This window comes from Gorilla gorilla, chromosome 9 (assembly GCF_029281585.2).
Source record: "Gorilla gorilla gorilla isolate KB3781 chromosome 9, NHGRI_mGorGor1-v2.1_pri, whole genome shotgun sequence".
Lineage (NCBI taxonomy): Eukaryota > Metazoa > Chordata > Mammalia > Primates > Hominidae > Gorilla > Gorilla gorilla.
In genome coordinates, this window is record NC_073233.2 from 90,922,169 (window position 1) to 90,947,545 (window position 25,377).

The 25,377-nt window shown below is 41.4% G+C and overlaps 1 protein-coding gene and 1 non-coding gene across 19 annotated transcripts in view; both read right to left on the reverse strand.

Annotated features, from left to right (window-relative positions):
* RAB30 (RAB30, member RAS oncogene family) overlaps positions 1-25,377 on the reverse strand; it is a 92,757-nt gene that overhangs the window by 55,416 nt on the left and 11,964 nt on the right. For 3 of the 18 annotated variants that reach the window (XM_063693439.1, XM_063693435.1, XM_063693444.1), the window contains 2 exons: positions 25,212-25,313; positions 20,883-21,062 (listed from right to left, as the gene is read on the reverse strand). The exons of 6 other annotated variants lie outside the window; for them this stretch is intronic. The gene's annotated coding sequence lies outside the window, so the exon portion shown is untranslated. Of the gene's footprint in view, positions 1-20,877; positions 21,063-25,211; positions 25,326-25,377 lie in introns of those variants that run through there. 9 more of the 18 variants (XM_063693448.1, XM_063693440.1, XM_063693433.1 and 6 more) reach the window with 5 other exon arrangements.
* LOC115936368 (small nucleolar RNA SNORA70) lies at positions 6,561-6,695 on the reverse strand. Its single transcript, XR_004071860.1, has one exon. It is a non-coding gene; the product is annotated as a small nucleolar RNA SNORA70 (small nucleolar RNA).

Genomic DNA, 25,377 nt, shown 5'->3' on the forward strand with positions numbered 1-25,377 from the left:
AGAGAGCAGAAAAAAATAAAAAGAAAAGAAAGAAAAAGAAATACTAAACTCAAAATCCTGACTAATAAAAAGAATGATCATTTATTGACCACTGGCTATGTGCCAGGCACTAAGCTAATATTTTTACATGCACCGTATCATCTAATCCTCACAGCAACTAGATAAGATACAGGTCATTATTACCTCCATTTAATAATGAGCAAACTATGGCTCAGACATTCAATAATTTGATCAAGGTCACTGCATCACCAGGATTGGAACCCAGGTCTATCTAATTCTAGAGCGCTCACCTTAAAACACTCATCCTAACAGCATTCAGAAGGGAGCCACCTAGATCATCATGCCAAGCACGCAAGTTGCAGCAAGATTTCTGCTCCCCTCCCCAGCAGGTAATGCATATTCCAGACTTGCCTTTCAATTCCTCCCAGCAATCTTCAGTGGAGGCACAGTATCACTGGCTCTGGGGAAGGTGATAGCTATGTCTCTACCTTCCCATGCACCATGGACTCAGTTGTCCCGACATGAGTGAAGGAGAAGGCCACCACCATGATCCAGAGACTCACATGAGTATAGAAGCAGACAGCTTCTTTCCCCAGGCCCTGCTCCATAGGCCCATGCAACCTCAAGCAGCAACCTCTTCCTCAACAGCTCACAGGCCTGTTTTGTATTCTTAACAGGAGACCACATGCCTCCTTTTTAAGCAACTGTGATTTCCCAAGGGAGATGACTGTCTAGACACAGCATCTATCTTGACAACCAGACTGGGCCACACGATCTTAGGTTTGATAATTTAATTTTAGGGTCTGTGTTCAGCTCTCCAGTGAAGGCTCTGTGCTTGGCACCCCTGGGTAATCAGATTGAGTATCACTCAGTGCAACAGCTGACACCCTGGGTTAGAACTGTCTTTCCAGCCAGGCAAGTGTTACTTGCGGGAAGTCACAGGCATCTTATGGATCACACACACACAGGCACAACACACAAACAGTTCCATTAATGAGGCTGAAACTTGATAGAACTCTTCTATGCATGTTCAGAATTAAGTGCCAGGCTTTGACTGGTGGAGGACTGAATACTTAATATGTATCAGGTACTGTGGTGGGTACATTCACAGCCAATATCTTAACTGACCTGCACAACATTCTGTAAGGTAGATAGAACTGCTATTATACAGATGAGGCAACTAAAGCCCAGAAAGATAGCATAATTTGCCCAAAGTCACACAGGAAGTGGCAAAGCTCAGGTTCAAATTCTTTTTTTTTTTTTTTTGAGATGGAGTCTCACTCCACCTCCCAGGCTGGAGTGCAGTGGCGCAATCTTGGCTCACTGCGACCTCCACCTCCCAGGTTCACACAATTCTCCTGCTTCAGCCTCCACAGTAGTTGGGAATACAGGCAGGCACCACCATGCCCAGCTAATTTTTGTATTTTTAATGGAGACAAGGTTTTATTATGTTGGCCAGAGCTGGTCTCGAACTCCTGACCTCAAGTGATCTTCCTGCCTCGGCCTCCCAAAGTGCTGGGATTACAGGCATGAGCCACCAGGCCTGGCCTCAAATTCATTTTTAATATGACTCCAACACCCTTTCAGTCAATTATGAGTCCATTCATTTATTCCTCAGATAGTTATTGAGCACCTTCTATGAGCCAGCTACTGTGACACCTACAGAGGATACAACTGTTAACGTAAGGTAGGTCCAGTTACCAAAGAACTACTGTTCTCATGAGGATAGATGACAATGCAGATAGATAATTACAGAATGATGAGATGGGGCCTTAGAGGACTGATGGGATCAGGCCTCTCTGAGAAAGTGAGATGTGAGCTGAGACCTGAAAGATGAGAATGAGCCAGGCATTTGCAAAGCTAGGAAAAGAGCGCAGGCAATAGATACAAGAAGTGCAAGTGTTGGCTACCAGAAAAGGCTTGGCGTGTCCAAGGAACATAAAGGAGAACAGGGACCAAGGCTGGGTGAGCAACAGGGAAAAAAGAACGGTTGAGATGACACAGGGCCTTGTTGACCATGGAAAACACTTTGAATTTTGTCCAAAGGGCAATGGGAGATCAAAGAAGAGTTTTAATCAGGGAAATAGTGTAATCTGATTTGTGCTTTAAAGAGATAATTCTGGTTGCTGTGTGGAGAAGTGAGTGTAGGGAGTGGGCAAGACTCAAGAATAGGGGAGAGATAATGGTGGCCTGGACCAAGATAACGGTAGGGGAGAGGATTTTATATTTGGGAATAAGAAAGAAAATACTTGAGGTGATACTAAGTGTTTTTTAAAAAATAAATAAATAAAAACTTTGAAATTTAATTACAATTTTAAATAAAAAGACAAACGAATTTTTTTTTTTTGAGACAAAGTCTTATTCTGTCACCCAGGCTGGACTACAGTGGTGTGATCTCGGCTTACTGCAACCTCTGCCTCCAGGGTTCAAGCAATTCTCCTGCCTCAGCCTCCCTAGTAGCTGGGATTACAGGCGCCCACCACCATACCATGCCTGGCTAATTTTTGTATTTTTAGTAGAGACAGGGTTTCGCCATGTTGGCCGGGCTGGTCTTGAACTCCTGACCTCACGTGATCCACTCACCTCGGCCTCCCAAAGTGCTGGGATTACAGGTGTGAGCCACTGGACCCAGCCGAATGAATTTTTTAAAAAATAATGAAAATACTTGCTGATGAATGGTATGTGAATGGTGAAGGGAACAAACTCCTGGGTTTCTAGCTTGAACAACTGGGTAGAGAGTGGTACCACATATTAAGAGAGACTGGAGGAGAAGCAAAATGCTCGTGAGATAGCCAACTATATCACACTAAGAAGAAAAAAAAAGTGGACCCCAGTTGTGTTTGTTCAAGGGGAAGCTAGGAATTAAAGGCCTGAAGCTGCTACTCTGGTGAAGATAAAGTGTTTGGGGGTTATGATAGAGAGTAAAGTGCAAGAATCTGAAAGGATGCCTTAGGAAACAGGGGTTCCACTTACTTCATGTGGCCATCACTGCCAAACTGGGACCAACGTGCGGAAGACAGACAGGAAAGGAATTCAGTCTGACATAAGGAAGGCTGTCTCGTGGTCAGAGTGAAATAAGCTGCCTTGGAAGTGGGAGAGGGTGAATGATGACTTCTCTGTCATTGGAAGCGTTAAAGAAGAAAACAGATGACTCCTTGACTAGAGGGTTAGAGAGAGAATTCAGTAATTGAATAGGGAAAATGCTACATAAAATCCTTCTAAACTCTGGAATTCTGTGGTTTTAAGATAAAATCTTAATTAATCTAACCTTCAGGACTGGAGTTTCTCCAACAGGACAGAACTCCCTTGGTATGTCCTACCTCTCAGAAGGCAAATGAGAACAACGTTAGCTAATTTTAGTCGCTATAAAGTGACTCCTAGTTCATTTCTAAGTGTCAAACAAGATGCTGAAAGGCTTTTTGGTGTAGGTGAAAGGCATATGCTATGGAACTGGATATCCCATATCTGCAATTGATTAGCGCTGTGTCCTCTGGCAAATTATTTAAATCCTCTGAATCTCAGTTTATTTCTTTGAAATACGGGGAAAGCAATGCCTACCTCAAGATGTTTACTGTGAGGACCAAAGCCTTATGCCTGATACATTCTATTAAGAAAAATAATGAGGCTGGGTGCAGTGGCGCACACCTGTAATCCCAGCACTTTGGGAGGCCAAGGCAGGCAGATCACCTGAGGTCGGGAGATCAAGACCAGCCTGGCCAACACGGTGAAACCCTGTCTCTACTAAAAATACAAAAATTAGCCAGGCATGGTGGCGGGCACCTATAATCCCAGCTACTTGAGAGGCTAAGGCAGGAGAATCACTTGAACCTGGGAGGCAGAGGTTGCAGTGAGCCAAGATCGCACCACTGCATTCCAGCCTGGGAGACAAGAGAGAAACTCCATCTCAAAAAAAATAAAAAAAAATAAAAAAAAGAAGAAGAAAAATAGCTAACATCTATTACTACAGATCCATAACTATATGCTAGGCATGTGCTATGTGCATTTAAAAAAATCCAATCCTTACAACAACCCAGAAAGTAGCCACTATTATTATTCCATTGTAAAAATCAGAAAATTGATTTCTAAAGGTAAAGTAACTTATCCAAGAGTCATATAATTAGTAATTGCGCAAATTAGGAAAAAACAAACTTCGACAAAGTTGAAAGAAAAAGACAAAGAAAACCATATTTAGATAATTTGAAAGAAAGTTACCTACTGTTGAATTAACAAACAATTCATTTTACCAACTAGTCATTTAGTAAATATTTATTGAATATATAAATAAATAACTGAATGAATGAATGATTCCAATGAATATTTCTTGAGTTCCTGCTAGGCACAATATCAAGAAGCTAGGGTTACAGAAAATGTCCATAAATTTAATTGAGAGTTTGCCATTAACACCACAATCTGCAAACTGCAAATAAACTGCCAACATAACAACACTTAGTCCATGATAAAAAGTCCCAAGAAATGCCATTCTCAGCTAAGCGCAGTGGCTCCTGACTGTAGTCCCAGCACATTGGGATGCCAAGGCAGGCAGATAACTTGAGCTCAGGAGTTTGAGACCAGCCTGGGCAACATGGCAAAACTCCATCTCTTCAAAAAATACAAAAATTAGTCAGATGTGGTGGCGTGTGTCTGTGTTCCCAGCTACTTGGGAGGCTGAGGTGGGAGGATCACTTGAGCCTGGAATGTTGAGGCTTCAGCTAGCCGAGATCATGCCACTGTACTCCAGCCTGGGGAAGTCAAAATTCTTGGGGAAGTCAAAACTCTTAGAGGAGAGCTCTGAGCAGTAGGCAGATAACCAAGAGCACACAACAATGGAAGCTGAGAAAGGAGGCGGTCTCAAAGAAAAGTTGAGTAAGACTTCCACAGGAAGCAGAAATCAAAAAGAAGAAAGGCTGAAAAAATGGCCGACTTAATAAGTAGGAGTTTGTCAATGGACTTCTCTGGAACTGTGGGGAAAGAAACCAAGTTTCAAAGGGCAACTGGATGAATGGGTTAAAGAGGAAGAGGAGGCAGTCTTTTAAAAAGTTTGGCAGTAAAAGGAGGGAAAGGGTAAGTAAAGTAAGTAGTCTGATGAGGAGAAGCAGCAAGACTGTTAATAAGAGTATAAGGTGAGAAGCAGGAGCCAAAAGAAAAGGAAAAGTTGAAGACAGAAGATACATGGAGAAGATGTAAGAAAGAAACAGGAGGACCAGACTCCAGCACGTCAAGAGGGAATAGGATACAACACACAAGTGAAAGGCTACCCTTGGGAAATAAGTCACCTTCTGCTCTAAGACAGAAATGAAAGAAAAGAGATTTTGACAAATGGACATGGTGAAAAGTTACTCTGAATCAACCTTGAATACAGTACAGAGAGTGATCACATTGAATAACACTATTTTGGGCTGGGTGCAGTGGCTCAGGCCTGTAATCCCAGCACTTTGGGAGGCCGAGTTGGGTGGATCACCTGATGAGGTCGGGAGTTCGAGACTAGCCTGACCAACATGGAGAAAGCCTATCTCTACTAAAAATACAAAATTAGCTGGGTGTGGTGGTGGACACCTGTAATTCCAGCTACTCAGGAGGCTGAGGCAGGAGAATCGCTTGAACCTGGGAGGCGGAGGTTGCAGTGAGCCGAGAGTGCGCCATTGGCACTCCAGCCTGGGCAACAAGAGAGAAACTCTATCTCAAAAAAAAAAAAAAAAAAAAAAAATTGAATAACACTATTTTGAACTTAAAATAATATTGATTTTCTTGGATCACTCCTAACTTGGCATTGAAAAGGACAACCACCATTTGGATGTAAGTTCTACACAGTTAAAAATCAGAATCTTCTTTTTCTGGACAGGAAGTAGGATTTACTGGTGGGCATTAGGAGGGAGCAGCACAGTGGAAGCCTTCGTGAATGCAGGGCCTGCCACTTGCCCAGACTGGAGGTGTATTTGACCCCACAGCCATCTGGGATGAGCCACTTCTCATACCAGAGCCACCATGTCTTCAAATTCATCTGCACTGGCTGGGCATGGTGGCTCACACCTGTAATCCCAGTACTTTGGGAGGCCAAAGTGGGCAAATGACTTGAGGCCAGGAGTTTGAGACGACCCTGGCCAGCATGGTGAAACCGCATCTCTACCAAAAAAATACAAAAATTAGCTGGGCGTGGTTGCATGTGCCTGTAGTCCCAGCTACTCAGGAGGCTAAGGCAGGAGTACTGCTTGAACCCAGGAGGTGGAGGTTGCAGTGAGCTGAGATCACACCACTGTACTCCAGCCTGGGAGACAGAGTGAAACTCTGTCTCAAAAAAAAAAAAAAAAAAATCTGCATCGAACTTTGAAACGCCCCACTTCTTTCAGATGTGGATCTTCTGGTGACCAGGGAACTTGAACTTGGCCCTGTGGAGGGCCTCAGTCACATGCTCCTGGTTCTATAGCTTGATGTGGATAGACAAGACAACTTGGCCAGTATGAACCCTGATCAAGGCTCCTTGAGGCTTTCCAAAGGCACCTCCACTGTCTGGAGCCTACACTGGGGACAGTACAAGGTCAGAGACATAAACATATATTAGAAAGGGCTGTCTCCAAGGTCCCTTAGAGCAACCCATACAAGAAACAGGCTGCATACACTACCAAGGAAGCTGCCATTTGCAGCTATTGAACACCAGGCCCCAAAGAGGAAAGGAACTAGGTCGGCTTAATTGGCTGCAGAAAAATCAGTCTTACTGAGATGTTGGTTATGTTCTGTTTCTTAATCTGGATACTGGTTACCCTGATGTGTTCAGTTTGTGAATTTTATTAAGCTAAAAAAAAAAGTTTTTATAAACTTTTTAACTTTAAAACTTTTTAAAAAAAGTTTTTAACCTAGGCCATGTGCAGTGGCTCATGCCTATAATCCCAGCACTTTAGGAGGCTGAGCTGGGTAGATTTCACTTGAGGCTAGAAGTGTGAGACCAGCCTGGCCAACATGGTGAAACACTGCCTCTAGTAAAAATACAAAAATTAGACAGGTGTGGTGGCACATGCCTGTAATCTCAGCTACTCAGGAGGCTGAGGCAGGAGAATCGCTTGAACCCGGGAGATGGAGGTTGCAGTGACCACTGCACTCCAGCCTGGGCAACAGAGTGAGACTCTGTCTCAAAAAAAAAAAAAAAAAATTAGTTTTTAACTTAGAATCACCACTCCTCTACTATTTGTTCAGTTTTTAAAGAGTAACTCAAGAAAACTATATATTCCTTCAGGCAGGGAACACGCCTTACCATTCTTTTAGATCCCCATAGCACTAAATCAGACTAGATATACAATAGATCTAATGAATATACGTTGATGTGATTGGAAGGATGCTAACACCAAATGTCGAGACTTAAAACAAATCTAGGCCAGTTGCAGTGGCTCATGCCTGTAATCCTAGCACTTTGGGAGGCCAAGGTGGGTGGATTGCCTGAGCTCGGGAGTTCAAGACCAGCCTGGGCAATACGGTGAAACCCCATCTCTACTAAAAAAACATACAAAATTAGCTGGGTGTGGTGGCACACACCTGTAATCCTAGCTACTCGGGAGGCTGAGGCAGGAGAATTGTTTGAACCCAGGAGGCAGAGGTTGCAGTGAGCCAAGATCGCACCACTGCACTCCAGCCTGGGCAACAGAGCGAGACTCCATCTCCAAAAAAAACAAAAACAAAAAAACCCACAAATCTTTCTCTAGGAAATGGCAACTTCATGACTGCAAAATCTGGCAGCCCCCACTTTAGCCAGTGATTCCACTTAGCATCACTAATGATCTGGACAAACTAAAATTATGTGCCTCCTTTTGTGATGATATGGGAAATATACAACCTCAGCTTTAGAATTCTTGCCCAAAATATTTAACCTGTATATAATCATGCAGAAATAATTATACAAATTCAGATTGTGAGATATTGTTAAGAAAACAGACCTGGAATCTTAAAAATATCATAAAACACAAATAAGCAGGGAGACTCCTATAGATTTAAAGACAAAAGAGGTAAAACAACTACACTTAATGTGTAATCTTGTTTGGATCCTGGATTAAAAACAAACCGACAGTTATAATGATTAACATTACAACATTAACATTATTATTAACGGTATTTGGACAATAGGGGTATGATAGATTGCAAAAATGGCTGTGATTGTTCATGCCCCTGTATCCATGCCCTTGAGCAATATGACTTTGCAGTTATTCCCATCAAGAGGAGCGTGTGACTTGCTTTGACCAAAAGATCGCAGAAGTGATGCTGTGCCAATTCCAAGCCTAGGCCTTAAAAGGCTTTGCACTCTTCCACGCTCTTAGAACCTTCCCATAAGCCATGGAAACAAGCCTGTTCTAGCCTGTTCTAGACCCCTCTAGAGCAAAGAAAAGCCATCCAAACTGAGGCCGACTTAGACCAGCCAGCTCCTAGTCAGTCCAGCAGCTGACTCCAGAGGTATAAAGGAGCCCAGTTGATCAGCTGAGCCTAATCCACATCAGAAGAACCACCCAACTGGCCCGTGGAATTATGAGCACTAATAAACTGTGGCTGTTTTAAGCCACTAAGTTTTGACATGATTTGTTTATCAGCTAGCTGATCAAAGGCAAAATTTAAATATGGACTCTATTAGATGACATAATGGAATCAATGTTAAATTTCTAAGGCATGATAATGGTATTGTGAAGAAGAATATCCCCCTTATACTTAGGAGACTACTGATATATTTAGAGATAAAGGATCATGATGTCTGCCCTACCCCCTAGTGTAAATATGCATTTATAAAGAAAGATAAATCACATGTGGCAAAATGTTAGCAATTGGTAAACCTAAGTAAAGGGTTTTTTGGTTGTCCTTTGTATTAATATGTTTGTTTCAAATTTTTCAAAATAAAAAATTAGATAGAAAAAAAACCACACACCTCTATTTACCCCATAACACAGCAAGCTACCGTGCAGTGAACAGATCCTTTCCATCTCCCAACCCCTGACCCTTTTTACTGGAGGAAACACTACTACTGCTGAGTGGGGAGGGAAGTAGATATAAAGTGCAGTAAACCAGGGTTATATTATGATATAGTTAAATGAAAGACTCATTAATAGTTAAGAAATGTTTAAAGGTAGATGTTAACAGCAAGCAGCCATTAAGGTTTTCTTCCTAATATAATCAGAAGAAAAATTTGTGTAGGGTTGGATGGGACTTGAAAAGAACAAAGCTTTGGCAAGAAACATGGGCAGGTCTTTGAATTATTTTTTGTTGGAAAACAAATATTCCTGTGTTTCTCTATTTTAAGAGATTTCTCAAACACCTGCAAATGAGAAGGGTATCTTGTATTCATCTCTACCCCCTGAAAATCCCTAAAGAATCTTACCAATATAACCAAAATCTGTTTATTCACAACCTAATGAAAGCCTTCTTTATTTAATTTGGATTTTCCCTCAAGTGGTATGCAGCAATTATTAACGCTGTATATTGACTTATGTGAACAAACCCAGAGGCCTAGGTTCAAAGGATATGGCTTTCTGAACTAAAATCTAAGGACTTCAGCTTTATTATGCCATATAGAAAAATTCCACTTAGAGTGAATGGCAAACAAAGCCCATTCTCTATATAAAAAACAGTAATCCAGGTAGGAAGATTTTTTTTTCAGAAATATCACTACAAGTCTGTTCAAAGATCTTTGACTTCGAAAAAGTCCAGTAGAGCAATCCCATGTATTACCATTGTCAGATGAGAAAAACATTCAACTTATATAAGAAAGAGAAGAAAATATTGCCAGGTACTGTACATTTAATGAGTTGGTTGTTCTCGTTCATCAGAACTGAAAAATAAATGCAGCAAAGAATTTGTTTTAGGCATCATTGGGCTCAAAGCCAAATCCACGCCTCATTTTTCTTACAGAATTCCTTGATTTTTTAGCCCACAAACCCCAGGATGCTTCAGAATATAGTTTGAAACTATAGCTTTAAATTAAAATGGCTGTGCAAAAGGCAGGTACCACATACAGAGAGAATCTTCCAGTTATCTCTACAAACTTCTCAGATTCAGAGAAACCAAGCAGGCTATCAGGTCTTCAAGGAATCTTTGATGTTCAAAGAGAATTTTACTGTATACATTAATTCTCAAAAATGTTCAGGGGCACTGTAAAAACAACTGCAGGGCAATAGGCTTTCCTAGCCGAAATCTGCACATTAGCCTATCTCATGAAAGGACTAGCCGTCAGCAGACCTAGACATGGTCTAACACAGACACTGAACTCCCATTGACTCATCACCGGAAGTGTCAACTGTTTAAAGAAGGGTGGATTACTCATTTATTCATTTATTCTGTAAACATTTTTTTTTTATAGAGACGAGGTCTCGCTTTGTCACCCAGCCTCCCAAGCAACTGAAACTACAGGCATCCACAACTGTGCCCATATATATATAATTTTTCCTAGAGATAAGATCTTGCCATCTTGCCCAAGCTGGTCTCGAACTCCTGAGCTAAAACGACCCTCCTGCCCTGACCTCCCAAAGTGCTGGGATTACAGGCATGAGCTACTACACCCAGCTCTGTAAACATTTATTGAACAAATTGTATATGCCAAGCCCAGAGTAGGAAAACACAGATTAAAAGGGCATACCCACTGCCCACCAGGAAGTCGCAAATGAATGGAGAAGCACAATACAAGCACTTAGTCAAACTGCAATAAACAGCCTTGCCACGGTTAAGCACTTGAGCCTAGATCCTGACTCTACCACTTATTGGCTTGGTGGCTTTGGACAAAATTGACTTAACCTGTACAAGTTTTGTCTCCTCAGCTGTAAAATGGGTATGGTAAACCTATTACATTGAGTTACTGTCAGAACTGAGATTACATATATGACTATACATATTATAGTAACTTTAGGTAAATGTTGGCTATGATTATTAATCTTTGTTATTATCTGAGTGGTTATACTAGCTATCTAAAGTCCACCCTGAGATTCTAATAATTAACTGTGTGACCCAGAGTAAGTAATTTAAAATCTCTGGGTTTCATGCTCTTCATTTGTTAAATGAGAGGTTATAGCTAAGTGATCCTAAAATCTCTTCAAGCTCTGGAATATTAAAAGGCTCTATGATTGATCTTACATGGTTTCATATATGTCTCAATAACACTGCTCAGATAAACTGGTGAAACAAAGCAACTGCCAAATAAATCACCTTTCTTCAGTAGTTGTCTGAATCTTTCATTTTACTTCCTTTAACCTCATTACTTACCCAGGCATATATGGGATATACTAAGCTGACTGAGAGCTAAGGCTTTGTTGTACCAAATTGTGTATCCTTAATCCCAAACACCGTCCTGGAAAGTGATAGGCACCCAGTGTCTTAAAATTAAGATTCATACTTCCCTCGGGACCAAAGCTATACATATGCAAGGTGAGTGGACACTCTGAGGTGTAGGCCTGACCTCTAGGGATCCTTTTCTAAGTGTCACCACTTAGAAAAAGGGCTGGAGGGGTATTCCACCCTTTGGCCTTCAGTTTCCTCATTGGTAAAATGAAGGGAATCTATTAGATCAGGGGTTGGCAAACTATGGCTCATAGGCCAAATCCAGCCTATATCTCTACCCCCAGCTTAGAATAATTTTTACTTTTTTTCTTTTTAAGAGACAGGGTCTCACTCTATTGCCCAGGCTTCAGTGCAGTGGCGTGATCATAGCTCACTGCATCCCTGAACTCCTGGGTTCAAGCCATCTCCCCACCTTAGTCTCCTGAGTAGCTACAACTACAGGTGTGTACCACCATACCCAGCTAATTTATTTTTATTTTGTAGAAATAGGGGTCTCACTTTGTTGCCCAAGCTGGTCTCGAACTCCTGGCTTCAAGTGAACCTCCCCACTTGGCCTGCCAAAGTGCTGGGATTACAGCTGTGAGTCACAGCACCCAAACAATTTTTACATTTTTTAATGATTGCAAAAACAAAGAACAATATGCATCAGAGATCATATGTGGCCCCCAAAGCCTAATATATTTACTTTCTGGACCTTTTAATAGAAACAGCTTGCTGCCTCTGGATTAGATTATCTCTAAAGTCCCTTTAAACCCTGACATTTTAACATTCTAATTCTGCTGGGTTTCCTTGAATTGTCTGATTCCGGCTCTTCACGCAGAGCAGTACCAAGTCTGAAACAATACCAAAGGCACAACAGGAACTCAACTACAATTTGCTAACTGAATAAGTGAATTCTGCAGCAGCAACCCTAAGAACTAAATCCTCTACCAAGGGGGCAAGTTGGGTCAATGTGTATCCAGTGACTGCCTAATAAATGCCCCCAGGATGGACGCCACAATGAGAGGAACAATCTACTCTATTGGCCTTTTGGATGACGGTGGCACATGGAAAGCCTGGAGCTCAGATAACCAGGATTAAAACTCACCTTGTTCCACCAAATAAAAAAGTACATGTAACCATCCCCTGAACAAACCCCTTGGGCAAATTATAAAGCTATCTAGAAAGAGCTATCAGAAACACAGATCATCTAAACTGATCATCTTAATAGCCATGGACCCAAGAGAATAAATTCCATCCACAATAAGGCATATAGAATAATTTAGCTCACAACATTATTTCTTTTTCCCTCTATTGTTGTTAAAAATACATGATACCAAAACAAGGAATTCAAATATTTATGTCAGGGCAACAAGCCAAGGAAAGTCTTGAATATATGATCCTATTAACACTAATAGAAGATAGAGCAAGGTAAAAGAAAAAATAAAGCTCCCTGCCTCTACTCTTGACCACACATACTTTCCCAAAATAAACAGCCAGCAATTATTCTTTTAATGTTCCTCCTCTGTTCACCCATAAATCACTGCTATGTATAAACCTCTTGCTGATTCAAAGGATGTTTTTTTTTCTTTCAGTCTTCCTCTTTTTGATTGCTAACAATGAGTTCTGAAAAGGGCTGAGGGTGCTTTTCCACCATCCCTCAGTAGAGCATCTCCATTTACAAGTACAATACACCCCAACCACACATTTCATTGTCATACTGTTACGTATAAATCACAAAGTTGATCTAGAGATTCTGCCTTTTCTCCTTTCCTCTAAAGAAGCAACTTGGGGCTGGGCATGCTGGCTCATACCTGTAATCCCAACACTTTGGGAGATAAGAGGATGGCTTGAGGCCAGGAGTTTGAGATCGGCCTGAGCAACACAGCAAGACCCTGTCTCTACAAAAAATAAAATGATGCTCGCTTCTCTCCACAAGGCCCCGTATGCCCAGTAATGACATGGAGTCACAAATCTCACCCTCTCCCCAGGCACCCTGCTCTAGATATGCTGGCCTAGAAGGTTTAAAAAGAAAAAAAATCCCACCTCTAATCCCAGCACTTAGAGGCTGAGGTAGGAGGATCGCTAAAGACCAGGAGTTCGAGACCAGCCTGGGCAACATAGTGAAATCCTAAAAAAGTAAGAAATTAGCCAAATGTGGTGGCACATGCCTGTAGTCCCAGCTGCCCAGGAGGCTGAGGTGGGAGAATCACTTGAGCCCAGGAAGTCAAGGCTGCAGTGAGCCGTGATAACACCACTGCACTCAGCCTGGGGAACAGTGAGACACTGTCTCAAAAAAAAAAAAAAAATCCTGAATATTATAATGCTCAATTCTAAGCTCTTCATACACCAGAAGAGAGACAGTTTAAATTTGGATTCTTTCCCTGACTCAGTAGGTAAGCTTTTTCTTTTTCCAATAGCCAGAGGAGGTAGGCAAACATTGGCCCCTCTGCTGACCTTTCTATGAACCTCAAAAAAAATCTCTTTACTTCCCAACCTTGGGGTTGTCTAGCCAATCAAAATGAGTTTAATGTTAGCCTGCATCCTTGTTTGACAGGTAAGGAGCCTGCATTAGGTTCATGCTGTCTGAGCTCTGCGACCTCTAAGGAAAGGTCCTGTCGTGGCTGCTCGCTGATGCCAGGCCCAAACAGCCTCACCCACCGTCTCTCCAAATCCCATTGCTGTAAGCCCTGCTGCTGGGCCCCAGCATGGCCCTGAGTGGCTGTACTCCACCCTTCTTAGATGCTCTGCCCTTTTCCCTGCTGGAGTATGTGAGCTGGAGCATCCACTCAAGCTCGAAAAAGAACCACATGGTTAAAAAGAAACTTTTTAAAGTAGGTAGATAATTAATGTAAAGAAGGGCAGACTGCCTCTACAATAAGATAAATCTGATATCGCCTTGTTTTGTAACTATAAAAGTCCTTGCAAACTATTTATTAACGTTTGCAAAAAGATGCTGGGCACGGTGGCTCACACCTGTGATCCCAGCACTTTGGGAGGCCAAGGCAGGCGGATCATGAGGTCAAGAGATCAAGACTATCCTGGCCAACATGGTGAAACCCCCGTCTCTACTAAAAATACAAAAATTAGCTTGGTGTCATGGCATGCACCTGTAGTCCCAGCGTCTCGGGAGGTTGAGGCAGGAGAATCGCTTGAACCCGGGAGGCGGAGGTTGCAGTGAGCCGAGATTAAGCCACTGCACTCCAGCCTGGCAACAAAGCGAGACTCCATATCAAAAAAAAAAAAAAAAAAAAAGGAGGCCAACATGTGCCTGGTTTTTTTGGGGGGTGGAGGCGGGGGGTGCAGGGGGCAGTTTTTGTTTTTTTTTTTTGAGACAGGGTCTCACTCTGTTGCCCAGGCTGGGGTACAGTGGCGTGATCATAGCTCACTACAGCCTCAACCTGCTGGGCTCAAGCAATCTTCTCATTTCAGCTTCCCAAGTAGCTGGGACTACAAGGTATATGCCACCATGCCTGGTTAATTTTTTTTTTAATTCTTTGTAGAGACAGGGTCTCACTATGTTGCCCAGGCTGGAACATGTGCCTTTTGAATGTAAAGTTCAATAGAAAATTTGAGATGATTCAAATAGGCTTTGGAAAACACCTTGGCCTACTTATCGATTATTATCAGGCATCTTTGGAAATAACTACACATCAATTATCCAAAGAGACTATTACTCTTTTAATAGTGTATAATCATTTTAACAGTAAGAATAAGAATGGTACAACTATTCTCACTCCTCAAAGTAGAATTGGCCATTCCCCTTCCTTTTGGGGCCCACAGTACCCTATAGAGATTTTAATAATGGGGCCAGGCATGGTGGCTCACGCCTATAATCCCAGTGCTTTGGGAGGCTACAGTGGGAGGATCACTTGAGCCTAAGAGTTTGAGACCATTCTGGGCAACATACGGAGACCTCATCTCTACCAAAAATAAAAAATTAAAATTAGCTGGGCATGGTGGTGCATGCCTGTAGCCTCAGTTACTTAGGAGGCTGAGGACTACTTGAGCCTGGGAGGTTGAGGCTGTCCTGAGACATGATTGAGCCACTGCACTCCAACCTGGGCAACAGAGCAAGACCATGTCTTAAAAAAAAAAAAAAAAAAAAAAAAAGACTTTAATAACAGGACCCGAATCCCTTTATTTACTCATTTGTTTGCATGATTGTCTCTCAACACCCCGCTCCCCTTACTACCCACACTGTAAGAACCTTGAGGTTCTATAAGAACCATCATATTCCTTCTTGAGCCCTATTGTTCAACAGACTGTCTGGCACACAACAGGTACTTCATAACAACAGGATGATGGAAAAGGAGGAGAGGGGATCGCTGAAAATGAAAAGGGGAGAGGCAGTAAGAGTTAAGAAGGCAGAAGCTGAATTTGTTTTATTCATTGTTACCTGGCCTGCAAGTATTTTTTTAAATGGACTGAAAAAACTAAATGAGCAGTTTACCAAGGCATGAAATTATAGAGCTTTGTTTTAAAGTGATAAATATGATCCTTCATCAATTCTAAAAATACTTTTTCTTACATTTTTGACTGGTTGGAAACTAGGATGCATTTTATAACGGCATCTTAGCATTTTGTGATAGTTTATTAGGAACCTCATTTTCTTTTTCTCAGTGGTACATAAAATAGTTGTACATGTTAGAAATGATGGTGACACAGATTCCATGAAATGCAATCATTTGCTGTGGCTGTGGTAATAAGGGTTGGAAAGGTTGCAGTGAACCGAGATCGCACCACTGTACTGCAGCCTGGGCAACAAAGCGAGACTCTGTCTCTTAACAGCTTTTGAGTCCCTGTGTGGTTCAAACTAGCTAGGTGCTCACCAAACCTATTTTGTTTTCTTCCTGGGCAGACAGGCCTTTCTCAGTTGTTACTGGGTCACAACTAAATTATGGGGTCACAAACTAAATTATAATCGATAGATTGAGGACAGAAGTGATATAAGCCACTTTCAGACCTGGCCCATGGAATCCTTCCATGTGAGATCCTTCCATCTCCTTCTCCATCTGCAGGTTAAAAGGAGAAAGCTCTCAGAACAGAGGAGTCACAAGATGGAAGGAGCCTGGGTGCCCGAAACATTAAAGGCAGCCTAGCCAGGAATAACCATGTTGAACTGCTGTACACACAAGAAATAAACTTCATTTTTATTGAGCCACTGAAATTTGGGGGCTGGTAGGGAAGTTACCTGCTCTAAAACCTCCTGGTTCTGGCTGTACCTGTTCTTTTCATGGTTACATAAGATACCTCAGTATCCTTCCCACACATTCTCTCTTTACCCCAATTAGAGTTGGGTTGCTTCCGTCCATAACTTAAAGAGTTCTAACACAGCCAGGAAGAATGAAGAGCTATCATTTGAAGCGGCAAGAAGGTGGAAGTAAGCAACGATCCCTAAGTGTCTTGGGAACACCTAGAAAATTTGTCAGAACAGGGTAATAATTCCAACAAACTGATGAGAGTCCACGAAAGACCCTTTTCACTTTCCAAGGGCTTCTAGCTTTAAACTCACAAAGCACTTACAGTAAAAAAAAAAAAAAAAAAAAAAAACAAAAAAAAAACACCTCTTCCCCACCCTCATTTCATTCTCAGAAGCATGTATGAAGTTGTAATAGCCCTGACGTACGGTTTACCTACTAAGATACCCTCAGGAGTTCTCATCTAGCAAGTGAGATACACCTCATTTATCATACATAGCCAGCTCTGCTGTCCCAGAATTTATTGGAAAATGAATCACACATAGCTCTAAGAATTCAAATAATTACTCTGGGGTAAATAGTTCTGGGTATGAGTGTACAACCCTGGCTAGAGTTTTCAAAGATAAATATTCAACAATCACCAAAGCTTCTGGTAGCATTTACAATACTATAAATGAGATTACAAAAATAAACAGGAGAATGATGCCACAAATGCCTCCTTGAGCAATAATCAGGTTTGCCAGGAACTGGAGACCAGTGATGACAGAGCAGGCCTCCTGCTCAATTTCCAGAAACATTTCTCTTTGAGCCAAATTTGGTCTTTAAGAACAAGCTCTGGCATCTGTAAAACATGCTACAGGCTTGTTATAAAGCCCATTTATACTATATATTGAGTTATGTGACTCAGAACAGCAGCATGAAGCTGGGATTGTCATCAGTCCTTCCTTTTCAGCAATAAAAACAGGCTCAAACAGATCAAGTGCTCACAGCCCCAGGATTTGTGACTTGAGCCAAGACTTAAGCTCTGATCTCCTGACCTCGGATCCTCTATCCATTTCGCTATAGCCCAAACTATGGAATACCAGGGAAGAGAAATGGCCTGGCTAGAGGAGACTTTTCCCCACTGCCATAATTCATCAACCCATGTTGGAAGCTAGTTTTCCATGTTGCATGCAGCCATGTGTGGGAACTTAACAGCAAGGGCTAAAGGGCCTGAGAGAGATGTCTGGCCTGCCTCCAAAGCCAGCTGGGAAAACATTCCCTGACAAGACACTGTGCCCACAGGGGACCATGAGAGCAGAAGGAGCCTGAGGCAGCAGATTAGAAGTGCTGAGCCTTCCATGTGATCCTGTCATAATCTTATAGTTCAAGGCCTCTAAGAACCAGTTGACAAGGTCTCTCAGAACTGCAAAGACAGAATCTGGAGCAAATGAGCTGAAGTTTTCCTTTGTTGGGGAGGGAGAAGGGATCCAATACAAACGTAGCTGACCTCAATCAGCATTCTCTCAGATGATTTTTATGAGCCACTTCTAAAAGACAAATTGCCAAGATCAAACACTCATACATTGCCTGGAAAAAGAGAAAGTGAGGTGCAAGGCAATATTAATATATTAATGTTTTAGTAAAAAAACTTTCCCTGTGACTTGGTGATCTACCACCTCAGAGAGAAGACACAGGGAACTGGAGCTGTCCTTCAGTGTGTTAGAAAAGTTGAAGAGCTGGCCTCCCCTAACTATCATGAATCCCCTGGGCTCCATAGATGGAAGGGAGGCGTCTATGCCCTGCACCCTGGGTGGTTCCTCCAGAAATAGAAACTCTAGTGTTTTGAAGGAGCATGAAGTAGAGGAAGGAGCCTTAAACCACTGTTTAGTCTCCTTCCAGCTGTGACCTTAAGCAAGTCACAACCTCTTTGAGCCTCAGTTTTTGTACTTATAAAGCCAGGATAAGAACACCTATATTACAGGATTGTGGGGAGGATCAAATAAAATTATAAATGCAAAGGGCAGAGCACAGCTGCTCAATTAATGGTTAGTGCCTAACTTTTGCCCCTCAACCTCCACTTCAATTTCCTAGTATTGAAATTGTATATTTAGTAATTCTAATCCTTAGTAACTCAGCGGTACTTAGTAATTTTGAGAAAATCACATATATTACCCAGTGTTTTGGCAATTTCACTTGCTTTTTCGAAGCATAACCATCTGTGACTTTAGTTGTGAGCATCTCCAATAACTCTGGACCCTTGAGTTTCTTACTAATCTGCTCTATGCTTCCTAAATGCCTTCAAAAAAAAAAATCTAACCCACAGGTCCCTTTTTAACCTTATAATCTTTCTCTAATCTGGAAGAGATTCTAAACCTTATAGATATTTGACATATTGCTGGGAACTTAACTGTCATATATGACTAAATTTTCCATAAGACTTAAAATAAAAAGTTTGCCAAAGCTTTAATGACTTTAATAAATAAGTGGCCAAGTGTTATGGTTCATGCCTGTAATCCCAGCACTTTGCGAGACCAAGGTGAGTGGATCACTTGAGGTCAGGAGCCTGAGATCAGCATGGCCAACATGACGAAACCCCGTCTCTACTAAAAATACAAAAATTAACCAGGAGTGATAGCATACGCCTGTAATCCCAGCTACTCAGGAGGTTGAGGCAGGAGAAACACTTGAACCTGGGAGGCAGAGGTTGCAGTGAGCCGAGACTATTCCACTACACTCCAGCCTGGGTGACAGACAGAGGGAGACTCTGTAAATAAATAAATAAATAACATGCTTATGACCATAGGGACAACAGGAAGGATGAGGTTCTTGTGGTCTTCTTCATTATCTTCCTGGAGTCATTTCTTCTTAACATCCTCTCATCCTAGACAGGGTCAGGTGCCCCTCCTCTATGCTCCAATAGTTATCTCTACGTACACTGCCAGCATTATGACCATACTGTATGATAATCATCTCTTTTACATCTCTTTCTTTAGCCTACAATCTCCTTATAGTCAAAAACAGTGTGCTGTCAAATCTTGATTGCTACTACCCATGAGCACAGTATCTGGCATATAATAGATATAAAACTTGTGCTTGATGAATGAATAAATTAGGTTTTTAGATCTGGGAGAAACTTTAGAAATAACCTGGTCTAATACAGGCCTTCATTTCACAGACAAGAAAGCTGAGCCTGTCCCTGGTCATCTAGGTGGCTAGGAAAAACAACATTAACAACAACAACAAAAAAGAAAGTTGAGGCCACGCATGGTGGCACACCTCTGTAGTCCTAGTTACTGGAGAGGCCAAGGAGGAAGGATCACTTGAGCCCAAGAGTTTGAGACCCCCCTGGGCAATAGAATGAGACCCTGTGTCTATGAAAAAAAAAAAATACAAAAATCAGCCAGATGTGGGGGTGTGCACCTGTAGCCCCAGCTACTCAGGAGGCTGAGGTGGGCAGATTGATTGAGCATGGGAGGTTAAGGCTGCAGTGAGTCGTGATCATGCCACTGCACTCCAGCCTGGGCAACAGAACAAGACCTTGTCTCAAAAACAAAAAAGAAAAAAGAAAAGAAAGCTGAGCCTCAGAAATGTAAGGTATCCTCAAAAGCAGCAAGAAGATGGCAAGTGGTGGTGGCCAGGTGCCATTTTGACTGTAGTTCAAAAGCAGACATCACCTGGCACTCACCTGCAAGAAGAAGCGTGTGGCTTAGTGGACACAGCATGGGCTCTATAGGAAAAGTCTTACTCCTGCCACCTACCCGTCATGTGATTTTGGACAGGTTACTTCCTCTCTCTGAGTCACAATTTCTGTATCTGCATCTGCATCTGCATCTGTTAATTGGAGCTATTAATAGCTCCAAAGTTGTTAGGGTTATTAAATCTGCCACCATACATAAAGTGCCTAGCATAGCACCTGGCACTATGTAAATGTTTACTGAACGAATCATGAATGAGTACCTGTCCAGCACACCACAACTTCATGAACCTGGTTTAGACTTTGCTTTCAGGTCTCTGACCACAACAAAGATGGCTGGGACACCCACAATTATAGAACCATGAACTTGGAGATTTGTTCCTTGCAAGGACTGGACTTTAAAGCATGTCTATAACTTTGCTGACTGTTCCCTTCCCCTGAGTTGCCCTTCTCACCTTCCTCATTGACACACAAATTTTATCCATCTTCTGCTGCACAGCCAGATCTACCCTGTCTTGGAAGCCATTTCTAACACTTATTACTTCTCAGTCCTTCCTGTCTCACTGATCACTTTCTACCAAGTAGTAAAGGAGTGCTATGATTTGAATGGTTTGTGTCCTTTTCAAAATTCATGTTGAAATTTAATCTCCAATGCATCTGTATTTAGAGGTGGGAACTTTAGGAGGTAATTAGGCCATGAGCGCTCCATGCTTATGAAGGGATTAGCACCTTACAAAAAGGGCTTGAAGGGGTGAGTTGTCCTTCTGTGCCTTCCACCATGTGACCACACATCCTTTGGAGGATGCAGGAACAAGGCACCATCCAAAGGGCACAAGAGTAGAAAAGCAGAGAGTATCCTTCGGCAGACACCAAGCCTGCTGGCGCCTGGATCTTGGACTTTCCAGCCTCCAGAACTGTAAGAAATAAATTTCTGTTGTTTACAAATTACTCAGTCTCAGATATTTTGCTATAGTAGCACAAATGGACTAAGACATAAGGTGTATCTGTTTGGTTTTTTAGATATACATAACATAAAACTTACCATCTTAACAATTTCTAAGTGTACAGTTCAATAACATGAAGTATATTCACACTGATGTGCAACCAATCTATAGAACTTTTTGATCTTCTAAAACTGAAACTCTACACCCACTAAACAGCTTCCCACTTCTCTCCTGCCCCCAGCTCCTGGTAACCACCATTTTACTTTATATTTCTTTGTATCTGACTACTCTAAATATCTCATATAATTGAAATCATACAAAATGTGTTTTTTTGTGACTGGCTTTTATTTCACTTAGCATAAGGTCTTCAAGGTCATCCATGTGGTGGCATGTGTCACAACTTCCTTCCTTTTTAAAGCTGAGTAATATTCCACTGTATGTAAATACCACATTTTGTTTATCCATTCATCCATCAATGGGCACTTGGGTTGCTTCCATCTTTTGGCTATGGTGAATAATGCTGCTAGGTGAATGCCTTAATCATAAAGATGTGTTTCAACCATCTCTATAGTTCTCAAGGTGCCTGACATGTGATGGGCTCTCAATAAATACTTATCAAGTAAAAAAGGACTCAGCTTTCAAGATTATAAGGTGAAAAAATGAATCATCTTCCACATAAAATTGCAAATTGTCCAGCAGAAAAATCACACAGCACAGACTCTGCAGTAAGACAGTCTTGATTTCTGGTCCTGGATCTGCCCCTTAGCTAGTCATACGATCTTAGGCATGCTACTTAAGTTTTCAGAGATTCAGTTTTCTCATGTGATTTTTGCCAAAATTAAATGATATAACATGTTAACACAGTGCTTGGCAGGTCATCAACTAAAAAAAAGTTTGCCAATATTATTATTATAAAGTTACAGAAAGAAAATAACTTACTATGTTTGCAAACATGCCATTTTGCTTCCTGACCATAATTTTAAAAGCAAAAAGCATGCAGAATTCTAAGACCAAACAATCTGTGGCAGGTAATAGTCAAAAAAGGACAGTTCCACAGCAGTAACAGTAAGTACAGATTTGTATCATTGAATTTGGAATCTTGAGTTATACAGCTATAGCTCCTCAGAAGGTAGAAATTTTGTCACTTCAAAGGGACAGGCTTAAATGTTACACTAAGGATCTTCTTACTCAGCAAAATAGTCTGTCTGATATCTCAGAAATGTTTTAAAATCCGGATCACTTGAGGGTTTTTTTTTTTTAGTGCTAAATCTATTTTGAATTTAATCATTCATATTTTGAGGCTGTTAGCAAAAAGATGAAAAAATAGATTTTTATTACTATTTCAGACAGAAGTATATATTTTAATCTCTCTCAAAAGAAATTGAGCTCTCTACCCAACTTCCAATTCCTGTAGGACATGAATTCCTTTTCAGGTTGCTACCTAAATTTTCCAGGCCAGAAACATTCTTTCCAATGTTAACTCTTAGAAAGCAAAGTTCTTGAGTTTTGGAAGGAAAATCTTATTCAAGTTTCTTTTGTCTGCCAAAACAATTAACATTTAACATGGCTAATTAAAATAGTTCTCTGCAACAAAATCAGAAACTGGGCGTTGGGTTGAGGGAGAGGAAAGGGAAGAAAAGGTAAGAGATAGTTGCCCAAATGCTAGTAGTGGCCCCAAAATGGCCCAGATGGAAAGGGACCATTACCCCTAGCTTTCCTAGGACAATCACAACTTCATATAAATTTAACACTATACTGAGATGATTTGTTAAGTGGATAACTAAATGTGATTTGATGTGTGTACTTTTAGAAACTTTGCAATTAAATGAATTTATAAATAAGAGAGAAAAGTATTCGTCAGACCATGAATTCCAATTGTGGATTCAGAACAATACTGTCACCATATGCCACAGGCCAATTTTAATTTGGCTCCCACATGATGGCTAAGAGCTACTGTCGGCTTTGCCCACCCTACAATGCCAGCCTGTACTGGGAAGCACACCAGGTGACAGGCACCACGCTGAGACCTGAGCCTTGTTTTACCCTTGCAACAAACCCTGTGCTCTAAGTATTGGCATCTCCCCTCTCACCATCTTTACCTCTTTATTTTTAATTAATTTCAGACTTACAAAAAGCTTCAAGAAAACTACTAATTACCCTTCACCCAGATTACTTAAATGCTTTACATTTTCTTTATCATTCTCCCTCTGTAATGGACATTTCTTTACCCTGAAATACTTAGTATTTCCTAGAAAACAAGGACAGTCCTTGTGTTTCCATGGTATAATTATCAAAATCAGGAAATTAACATTCATCCTATACTATTATCTAATCTCAACCCTTATTCAAACTTCACCAATTGACCAAATAATGGCCTTTATGGCAAAAAATAAAATAAAATTTCTCTAATATCCAATCCAGGATCATATGTTACATTTAGTTTTTAATGTGTCTTTAGTCACTTTTAATCTAGAACCATTCCTCAGTCTTTGTTTTTCATGACCTTTACTTTTTTGAAAAATACAGAAAAAAATATTATGTAGAATGTTTCTCAATTTTGGTTTATCAGATATTTCCTTAGCTATTTCTGATTAGATCAGGTTCTGTATTTTTGGCAGGAATGCCACACGAGTGATACTGTGAACTTCTCAGACGTTGATTTGTCCCATCACTGGTGTAAACTTTGATCACTTAAAGTGGTGTCTGCCATGTTTCTCCACTGTGAAGTTACTATTTTCCTTGTAACTTGTAATTTCCTTGTAACTATTTTCCTTGTAATAAGTACCTTGTGAAGAAACATTTTGAGACTAGACATCCCCTATTATAGATGAAGAACCTGAGTCTCAGAGCAGTTATGACTTGCCCAAGATTGTGTAGCATGAAAATGCCATGACACAAATTCAAACTCCAGTTTGTAGGCTCCCACACTTGGGATCTTTTTAAAGCATCCCTCTGTCTCCTGACCAGCCACCAATGGCTAAAGCAGCCTTCTCCAATGTCTTTTTGAGACAGTTTCACTCTGTCGCCCAGGTTGGAGTGCAATGGCACGATCTTGGCTCACTGAAACCTCTGCCTTCCAGGCTCAAGTGATCCTCCTGCCTCAGCCTCCCAAGTAGCTGGGACTACAGGCACATGACACCATGCCTAGCTAATTTTTGTATTTTTGTAGATCTGGGATTTTGCCATGATGCCTAAACTGGTCTCAAACTCCTGGGCTCAAATGACCTGCCTGCCTTGACCTCCCAAAATGCTGGGATTACAGGTGTGAGCCACCGTGCCTGGCCTCTTTCCAGGGTTTCTGTGTGCAAAATCGAATATATTTTCTTATCCTCAACTTAGTTCACAAATATATACTGTTCTGCACCTTCCTTCTTTCTTTTAATATATCCTTGGAGATTTTTCCATATCTGAACTTAGAGAACACCCTAATTCTTGTTTGCAGTTTCATAGTTTTCCCTTGTGTTTACACACCCATTTATTTAACCAGTTCCCTACTGATACACATTTAAGGTGGTTTCCAATTATTTGCTATTAGCAACAATGATGCAAGGATTGTGCTTTCTTTTTAACTTGGTTTCAGCAAGTGACATTCTGTTCATGGTCCAACAGGATGCAGTATGGAGTAGCAGGAACCAAGTAGCAGGACCAGCTTAAGTTAATCAAAACTGGGTTTTCATCTGGCCACCTCTGCTAACTAGGTATATGACCTTGGGAAAGTTACCTGTAGTTTCTGAGCCTTCATTTACTCACTTGTAAGTGCAAAATCTCACCTACTTTATCAGATTGCTTTTGGGGCCAAATAAATAAGATAGGCTCACAATAGCTACATTTGGGACAATTTGAATATCAGAAAGCATAAGGTTGAGGGGGAAAAAAGGCAAGAAGATTAGTAATAGATTATAACACATTGTGAGAAAAAGAAATCATGGGTCCAAGTGATATTAACAAAAAAGCGGGGGCGGGGTGGTTGGGGCCAGACACAGTGGCTCATGCCTGTAATCCCAGCACTTTGGGAGGCCGAGACGGGCAGATCGCTTGAAGTCAGGAATTCGAGACCAGCCTGACCAACACTGTGAAACCCCATCTTTACAAAAATTAGCCGGGCATGGTGGTACACACCTGTAATCCCAGCTACTCCGGAGGCTGAGGCAGGAGAATTGCTTGAACCCGGGAGGCGGAGGTTGCCGTGAGCCGAGATTGCGCCACTGCACTCCATCCAACCTGGGCAACAAAAGCAAAACTCCGTCTCATAAAAAAAAAAAAAGCAGGGCGGCAGGGGGGTTGG